The following is a 10,322-nucleotide window of genomic DNA, read 5'->3' on the forward strand; positions in this document are numbered from 1 at the left end:
TTACTACTTCAGGAATAAAAAGTGAGCAATCTATTGATACCTTAAACAACATTGAGGTATCTCAAAATCATTATGTTGAAAGAAGTTACACCAAAAAAGAGCAATACTATCAGACTCCATTTATACATTTGAGGAAATGCAAACTAATCTGTACTGACAAGAAGCAGATAGATAAGAAGGGAACTGATCGGAGGTTTGAGAGGAGGAAGAGATGACAAAGGGCATCAGTAAGCTTGAGGGGATGATACATATTCATCATCTTAACTGTGATGATGGCTGTATACATATAATAGAAAATTGTACACTCTGTATATGTGTTTATTATATATCAATTATTTCTTTAAAATGATTAAGGAAAAAATACACACGGAACCTATTGGTGGTGAATAGACCATCAACTGGGAGGAGACACTCAAATCTAGAGAACCGAGATGATATGGACACATTAGCAGGCTCTTGGCAGTAGGCAAATAGTAGAATTTCTGTAAGAAAAAAAAAGCAGTGACAACAGAAAACAAGGTTACAGGCATTTTTAAAAACCACCTAAAAATTGTGTGCTAGACAAAGCTCCATGAGAAGTAGACTTTTCTGTATTTAACCCCAGTATGTAAAGCAGTAAGTAACACAAACTACCATTCAATAAATGGCTGAATAAAGTATTCTGAGCTTCCAATGGCAAAATGATCTGTTTCACTGAATTCCATGATCATTTAAAAGAGGAGGATGTGTGTGCTCTGTTTATATTACAAGCAGACACAAAAAATCGTACATTTAATTAGAGTCTAAAATGGATTTGTGCGCTAAATATGGAGAAGAATCTGTTCTTTTGACCTAGAAATTATGATTTTAAAGCTTCCTATTTGAAACTGAAAAAAGAAAGTAACTTTTTTCACTCACAACTGATCCCAGTTTGAAGGAACGCTGTAACAGTTGAGAGTTTACACTACCTGATGTTGTTCCCCAGATTCAAAGTCCTTTTCTCGGCTTAAGTCCTCTTCACCTGGAACACTCTTTGTCTGACCCCTTGCATGGCACAGTCTACCTAATATTCCAACAAAGAAGAAGTTTTAATCATGCTATATTACTGCCTCTCTTCACCCAAATTACACTGTATTGTGTCTCCATAGATTTTCCTCACAGCACTAATACATTCCACTAACAATTTTTAATTTGCTTTTTTTTTTTTTATCTGACTCCTCCAACTGGAATCTAAGATCCATAAAGGAAGCAATCTTGTCTCTCTTGTTCTCTGTTGAATATCCAGTACTCAAATACAAAGACTGGCATGCTGTAAAAATCTGTGAATGAATGAATGAATGGGTATAACAACTTTAAAAGGAAGGTTTTCATATAATACTATAGAAGTTTGGCTGGTAGCATCTGCAAAAACAGGTAAGGCTCATACCCAGTTCCCAGTTCAGGAATAACAAAGACCCTTTCCCTCCATTTCATCCTGTTCTAACAATTCAATATTTTTTGAACATCTGCTATGATCCAAATTTTTTATTAGGCCCTGAAGATAGAACAATGAAATAAGGCTTTCTGTTGTTTCCCCTGTTTGGAGGACAAGGAACATGGAAAGAGATGAAACCTGAATCAAAACATATCATCTTCAGGTAGCACTTCCAGCGTGCTTGGTGCAAGAGGATCAGGGTGCAAGTGATTAAACTGAAGTTTGAAGACAGTCTGTGAATTTTAATTATCTCTACTATCCCTGTCTCCCATTGCCATGGATAATTGAAAGTTGGCCATATTGCTAGGTAACGCTTCATTCCCTGCATAACTTGGCACTTAGAAAACGTTTTGCAAGAAAAGCAATTATAGCAATTGTCTCATAGGGGTGGGTAGAGGATGGATATAAACTGACTCTTGGTGTTTTTGCTCTTTGCACATATTTACTAGATTCTTCAACCTAGTTTTGAAAATCTTCAAATACATATGCTCAACTGCTTTACCTATCAACCTGGGAGGGCGGGGGTAGGGTGTGGACTGCAAAAAATGGGTATCATTTCAGGTTCAGTTACTTCCTTCATTCCTCATGTAAGGAAACTCTGAGCAATGACCAGTCTGGCCGCTCATTTCCCCCAACATATATCTACTCAGGAAGCTATGTGCAAGCTACGATTAAACAAAGATTGAAGACAAAAATAAACAAAATGTGCCTTTGGGGGCACATCTGAGAAGGTTCTGGAGTAATTCTGTTTGCCCTGTACATTTATGGGTGCTTTGGTGGAAAAAAAAACCTTCCTAGATTTTTCAAATTGTTCAAGCACATATTTTGTTCATTTCACTGCCTTTCCCCAACTGTTTCACCTCCTCAGTCAATGCTTTGTGACTTTGAAACAGTTCAGACTTTTGAAAGCATGGTGCTTGACACAGTCATCCTGAAACTCAAATGCTGTGTTTGTCACATCCATTTTAAGACATTCCCAGACAGTCTTCTAGAAATGCTAGCTGCACTACCTTTTAAACACTATTCTTACCTCTGTGGAATATGCACAGTAGAGATTCACCCCCTCCCCACCCCCCCAAGTGAGAGTGACTAGCAGGCATTTTAGTACTGGACTGAGCAAGATGCATTTAATGTTATCAATACAACTGTCAGTGTTTCCTAGTATGTAATTTGGTGGGGGTGGGGGTGTCTGTAACATATAAGGCGTCATACTGGAAGTATATCAAGTGCAGGTGTCTGGGTCAGAACAATTAAAGTCATTGATGCCTGAGAAGCCATGAAGGTTTATACTTGAAAATGCCAATATCTTGAGCTGTATGTGTGGTGTTTGGTTTAAGTCGGGGGTTTTGAGTTGTTTTTATTTTTTGGTAAACCTTTTCCTTTGTGTACTGAATTGCAATTTTCAGGCTATATCTTAATTTTCTTTCTAATTCCTTCACTTCCGGTTAACATTTTTTCAAAGAAAAGAGAAAAACACTTTAAAGCTTAAAGCTATCATAAGTTATGATATGGGTAGGATTACTTGACCTTTCATTACCCAATGAGCTACTCTCAGGCAAGTGATTCCTACAGATTTACATGACTTCTCCTGAAATTTTTTTGCAAGAACAGAAAACTGATTTCTAATCATTGAAATTATTTTTCCTCACCATCATTAGACTCTCACAGAGGTCTCCTAAAACTCTAGATAATCTATAGAAATGTAGGTATAGATGGATGACTCGTAGAGTACTGGAAATGTCAACAACCCCCCAGATTAGGTTTGGACTTTCTGCTACATGCTCCCACAGAATCCGATGCACCTCCTGTCCATAACTTAGGACAGTGGCAATCGATTATTTGAACGGCTTTTGCTGACTAAGCTCTACATGTGTGTCTTTATGCTAAGTGCTTTGCAAATGTTTTATAATGCAATCTTTACGATGAGCTCGATACTTTAAATCAATATTTTAGAAATGAAAAAAGTGTCTGAGAGATGTTGGGTAGCTTGTTCAAGGTGACATACTTTGTAACTGGCAATGCCCTGACCAATGGTTATATGACCTCAATGGACATGATCTTAACCACTATGCAAAACTGACCTTCCAGCTGATAAGCTAATTTTGGAAATTTTTAAAAGGCCTTTTCAACTGTTCTACTGTTCTTTAGGGGTAGTTAACTTAAGAACACAATGTAAAATAGTTGTCAACATCTTGGTGTGACCTACACAGGCTGATGAAGGAAGAACTGCAAATGTAGCTACAACAAGCAGAGTTTGAAAGAATATTGCTACACGAGATAGAAGCAGATTGCAAAAAGTGTGGTGGGTGAATGGGTGATAAACAGGATTTAGTTAGATATGTGTATATACAAGCTTTAATTTTATTTTCATTCTTAGATTTATAAATAGATATGTTCTTGGTCTGTTTTTAATAATAAAGGAATAAATAAGAAGATATAAAATCACCCCAATCCCGCCACAGAGAAGCAGCAAATGTCAACATTAGCACATTTCATTCAGGATACTGAGATGTATGTGAAATGTAAATATGAAAATTCAGCCTATAAATGAGCAGGTATAAGCTCAGATAAAACTAAAGTAATACTGTTATTAAAAGGAGATCGACAAGAATTTTATGTTAGGGTAAAAGCATAAGTTTCTGTAATAGAAAGCTACAAAAATTAATTTTTCTATTTAAATTAAAGTGAAACATAAATGCAAATACTTTACGGATATAATGACTGGTAAATATTTTTTCTTTAGCTATGTCATAAATTTTCAGAGAGAAAGCAATGACTTGTATTTTTTGCTTGTTACTGCTTCATAATCATATTATTCTAGATGAAAGGGGAAGCTTTGCCAAGTTTAGTGAAACACATGAGTCAACCACAATTGTAGCAATTGTTTCATTTAAACAACTTTCCATGCAATTAGTGACACAGGTGAGGGCATTTAAAATGTACGTTGCTTTTTATCCTGCCCTATTAAAATAAAGAGGCATTTTGTGGAAGCAAAATGATTATCTCTAAGATATTGTTCCTTCATCAAATTTCCCAATTTATTCCACTTCTGAGTTCTCACAGGGCTTGAGTAAAGACTACAATAATTGAGTTGCTTTGGCTAATGATATCCCCTGATGGGAAGACAGGAAAGTGCAGTGAAGGTCTGAACAGCTGAAGGTACAATTTGGCCTGGCATGAGCCTCCTTTCTTGCAAGAGATGAAAAGAAAAATAATACAAAACAAAAAAAGTCAACAACTTTTTGAACTCATGTACTTTAAAGATAAATTTTAAAATCTCCTTAACAGCAAATTGTCTCAGAATCTATGCCTCCACAGTCCATAGTGCAAGCTTTTGCTTTTTGATATCTTAAACAAATGTTGCATTGTATTTGAACAAAGAATTGAAGGGGAAATCAACTTTTCATCTCAAAGTGTCCTAGCTAATAATCCCTCCACATCAGAAATCAATGTGTCATGCAGTCTGGAGGGAAACTGTTTTGATCTACAGGCCCAAACCCTAACCCAATTCATTCAGCAGTCAAAACAAAGTTGTTGTTGTGTTGTTTAAGAGTGGCAGGGATGACAGCTATGGCTAATAGGAAAGAATGGCAAATCCTCTCCTCGTAAAGCAACTGGAAAATTTAACAAATAGACCAAAAGCACAGCAAAACGGAAACTAAGAAAACAATTTCAGGGCTCTGAAAACCATCAGAAGGAACAATACAACCTGGGAAGTATTTCTGGTTTCAAAACTGCTGGACATTGAATAAGAAAATTATAGATCTATGCATTCCAGGCTGGCCACCCACTATGTCCCCAACTCACCCCAGTTCAGCATGGCAGTTCTGCCAGGCTGGGTCAAGCCACAGGGACTATAAGATTTCCTGCAGCAGGCAAGATGGGTTTACTTTATTGGGAGCGGCAGGTGTCACCCATGCCCAGCAACACAGCAGTGGATATAACTTCTCAGACAGAGGTGAATGGAGGAGATCAACAAATATCTATTAGCTTGATATTATGTGGTTAGAAGATAAGCATATTCCTAATTTACACTGATCATTTTAATAGGAACTTTAAAAAAGGGAGCAGAAAAATGTTTGATAAAATGATTAAAAACTTCCAAACTGATGAAAACAAAAATCTATACAGCCAAGAAACTCAACAAATTTAATAAATACAAAGAGATTCTTATTTAGATACACAGCATTCAGACTGCTGAAAAACAAAACCAAAATCTTGAAATTGGCAAGAGAAAATCATTCATTAGATACAGTGGAATATTAACTATTTTTTCTCATCAGACACAAGGGATATCATGGGAATTCCCTGGTGGTCCAGTGGTCAGGATTCAGCACGGTCACTGTCGGAACCCAGGTGTGACAAATTAATATGCATATTATAATTCTTGAAACAACTATTCGGCAAACAACCACTTGGAAAACAATGAAAAAGTGGATTTAAAAATCAACAGAGGAGTGGAAATGGTACTTAAGAAATACTAATCCATCACAAAAACAAATGCAGTCATGGAGACAAATAGTAAGTGAGATGCAATAAGTGACTGGATATCTAGAAAACAAATTACAAGTGACAATGATAAATGCAACCATACCAATTATTACTGTGAATGCAAATGATCTAAATACCCACAATCAACAGGCAAAGACTCAGACTGTATATGAATGAAAAAGCAAAACCAACAACAAGCTGTTATATAGAGTCACCTTAGACTAAGAAACAAAAATAGACTGAAAATAAAAGGATGTGAAAAGATGTATCATGCAAACAGTAAACATGACCGCTGGAATGTTGTATTAATGTAAGACAATAGACTTTAAGGCAAAAAGTATTATTAGAAAAAAAACAGTGACTGTCATAATGATAAAAGAGTCAATGCATGAGGAAGATATAATAATTATAAACATATATTAACTAAACAAAAGAGGCACAAAATATATGAAAAAATGAACGAAACTGAACACAGAAATGAGTAATTCAACAATAGCAACAAGCTTTGATATTTTACTGTCAATAAATGGTAGAACTAATCAAAACAACCACAAATATAAACAGAAGTGTAGTAATTTCTACCCAACATCAGCAAAATTCACATTCCTTTCATGCATCATTCTCCAAAATAGATCACATGCCAGGCAATAAAACAAGTCATAACACATTGAAAAGCAATAAACTCATACACAGTATGTGTTCTGACCACAATGGAATTACATTACAAATCAACAACAAAAAGAAATGTGAAAAATCATCTTATATTAATTTTAAATACATCATTCTAAACAACTCATTAATCAAAAAAATAACAGGCAAAATACAAAATATTCTGAAATAAATGAAAATTAAAATACAACATATGATTTATGTGATGCACCTAAAACAGGGCTTAGAGGAAAACTTATAGTCATATGACCAATATCAGAAAAAGATACCTCAAAATAATAACCTGAGCTTCTACTACCTCAACAAACCAGATACCCATAAGCATGTCAACTGTTGAGAAAAATTGATGAAACTCATGATTTTTTGCTTGAAAAATTCAAGAAAGGTAAATTACCAAAAACAAGAATGAAAAAATTATACATATATATATATATATATATATATATATATATATACATACACACACACACTAAAAAAATTAGATATATTTATATACACCACAAAAATTATATGCCACAATTGTCTTGGTCCAGGCTGCTCTAACAACATATCATAGACTAGGTGACTTAAACAACAGAAATGTATTACTCACAGTTTTGCAGGCTGGAAAGTCCAAAATCAAGGTGCTGGTTGATTTGGTTCCTGGTAAGAGCCCTTTCCCTTGTTTGCAGATGGCATTCTTCTCATTGCATCCTGACAAGTCAAGAGAGAAATAAGCTTTGTCACGTCTCTTCTTCCAGAGGCACTAATCTCATCACAAAGGCTCCCACCATATGAAATATCTACACATAACACAGCTGTGAGTGGTGAACATGAATGTTTTCCTCCCAAGATGAAAAATGACTCAAGAATGTGCATTCTTGTCATATCTGTTCACTATTGTACTGGATAGCCTTGCCATGGCTATGTACCAGGAAAAAAGATAAAAATCGTCTTACTTGCAGATGACATGATTTTCTATATAGAAAACCCTATGAAAGTCACTAAAATACTGTTAGATTTAATTAAGGATATAAGACAAACCATCAGTGAATAATAAAAAACAAAATTAAGAAAATGATTTCATTTACAACAATATTAAAGAAAAAATATCTAGGAATACATTTAATATTCAAAGAAGGGCAAAACATACTTAAAACCACAAAGTATTGCTGAAAGAAATTTAAGGAGTTCTAAATAAATGGGAAAATAACCATGTTAATCAATTAAGTAATCTCAGAGACCTAAATATAAGAATTAAACTACAAAACATCTAGAAAATAGAAAAATCATTGTAATCTTGAGTTTGAAAAAATAATATTGGAGTTCAAACATGCTGCACAAAAGAATTAATTGATAAATTTAACTATATCACAATTGTCTTTAAGGCTTCAAAAAATATCATTATGAAAATCATATATCTAAGAAAGACTTCTATGCAGAATACATAAATAACCCTTACAATTCAATAAAAAGACGACTTAAAAATCAGCAAACGGTTTGAACAGACGTTTAACAAAAGAAGATATATGAATGGCTAAAAGCATTTGAAATATGCTTATATTATTAATCATTAGGAAATGCTAAATTCAGAAACAGATGCAACTACACACCCATTAGAATGACTCTAATCATAAAAATCAAACAGTACTGTTGTAGAGGATACAGAAAACTATAACTCTCATGCACTGCTGAAAGTGAAAGCCACTCAGTCGTGTCCAACTCTTTGTGATCCCGTGGTCCATGGAATTCTCCAGGCCAGAATACTGGAGTGGGTAGTCCTTCCCTTCTCCAGGGGATCTTCCCAACCCAGGAATCGAACCGGGGTGTCCTGCATTGCAGGCAGATTCTTTACCAACTGAGCTATCAGGGAAGCCTGATACATATTGCAGTGGGAAAATAAAAGCGGTACAGTCACTTTGGAAAATATTTCTTAAAAAGTTAAAGTTATTTAGCATACAACTCAGCAATTTCACTTGCAGGAATCTGTCCAAGAAAAATGAAAAGACAGACCTCCATAAAAACACATGTGTGAGTGTTCACACATCATTATCCCTAATCGCCCCAAATTGGAAACAAGCCATTGTCCATCAACTGATGAATGAATGAATAAACAAAATGTGGTACACCTGTACAATGGACTACTATTTAGCCACAAAAACGAATGAACTATCTATTCACACTACAAGTTGAATAATCTCAAAACAGGCTTAGAGACAGGAGCCAAATGTTGGGGGGAAGAAAAAACTACAATGTATGATTTTATTTATATGAATATTTTAGAAAAGGTATATTTATAGGGAATGAAAGAAAATCAGTGGTTTCCTAGAGTTGAGTGTGGGAATTAACTCTGAGAAATTACGGAATATTCTAAATCTGCACTATGGTGAAATCTGTACAACTGTAAATTCGTTAACATTATAAATTTTTTAAGTTTGTTGGCAGAAACCATTGTTAGATCTGATGCATTTACCTTACAAACTGATCATTAATTGGAATAATTCACTGAGAAAATAAATTATTCATCCTAAAAAAGAATAAAACATAATCTGTCCTTGTTCTCATGGTGGATTACTGTGGACAGGAAGGATGTGGCATTCCTTTTCCTCCTCTATCTACAAGCTTACTGCCTTCAATTCCTAGAATCTTTCCTTTCCTGTTCTGGGATTAAAGGTATTCTTCAAAGGTAGTGGTGGGGAGGGGGGAAATTCCATTTTTGACAGCAAAAAAGTAACCAACAAACAAGTTCAATTTCATTGCAACTATGCCTGACATTTGAGGCTATTTTTCTACTGCTGTCTTGCTGTCATGGTCTACTTAATGGATAAGGTTTAAAAAAAAAAAAAAGGCAGTGTAATATTTGGTCAAAAACTCAAGTAATGGAGACAGCCAAAAGTAGGTTTAATCATTTTTAATCCTTCCATTTACCAGTGCAAGCACACTGAGAAAGTTACTTGACATGTTTCATCCATAGTTTCCTCCTCTAGGAATGGAGGTGATGCTAGTATCTGTTTTCCTTACAGAGTTACTTTGAGGATTAAATTAGATATTACATATAAGAACTTATCACAAGATTTTGACATTTCAAATATATCTGAAATATGATCACTTTTCACCTCTTCCCAGGCAATTTCCCTAGTTCATGGGAACAGCATTCTCTCCCCTATGACTAAAATAGCTTCTGATCTCTCCACTTCTGCCTTCTCCCTCCTATTAACGATTGCTTACATAGCAGAAGATACTTCCAAAGTGTTAATCCGATTATGTCCCTCTCCTGCTCTGAAATCCCTCAGCGGACCCCTACAAATCCTTAGATTATGTGACTCCCATCTATCTCTCTGGCCTCATTCCTACCAATATTCTCCTTGATCACTGACCAACCTGATATTAAAATTTCTCAAACTCAAGAAATTATTTTCCAATTTACAGTATTTGCCCCTCCTATTCTCCTTTTTGAAATATTCTTCCCAAAGTTAGTCGGATAACTTCCCATAGTTAGTCGAATAACTCCCTGACCTCACTCAAGACAAGTGACACCCCCTCAAGGATGCCTTTCCTGAGTCCTCTAACAAGCAACCTCCTGTCACGCTGTGTCCCTTTAACTTTATTCTTACTACTGAATAACACATATTAATTTTTAGCTATTACATTTTTTGTCCCTTCTAGAATGGTGATTGCAGCCATGAAACTAAAAGACGCTTACTCCTTTGAAGGAAAGTTATGACCAACC

Source organism: Muntiacus reevesi, chromosome 9 (assembly GCF_963930625.1).
Source record: "Muntiacus reevesi chromosome 9, mMunRee1.1, whole genome shotgun sequence".
Classification (NCBI taxonomy): domain Eukaryota; kingdom Metazoa; phylum Chordata; class Mammalia; order Artiodactyla; family Cervidae; genus Muntiacus; species Muntiacus reevesi.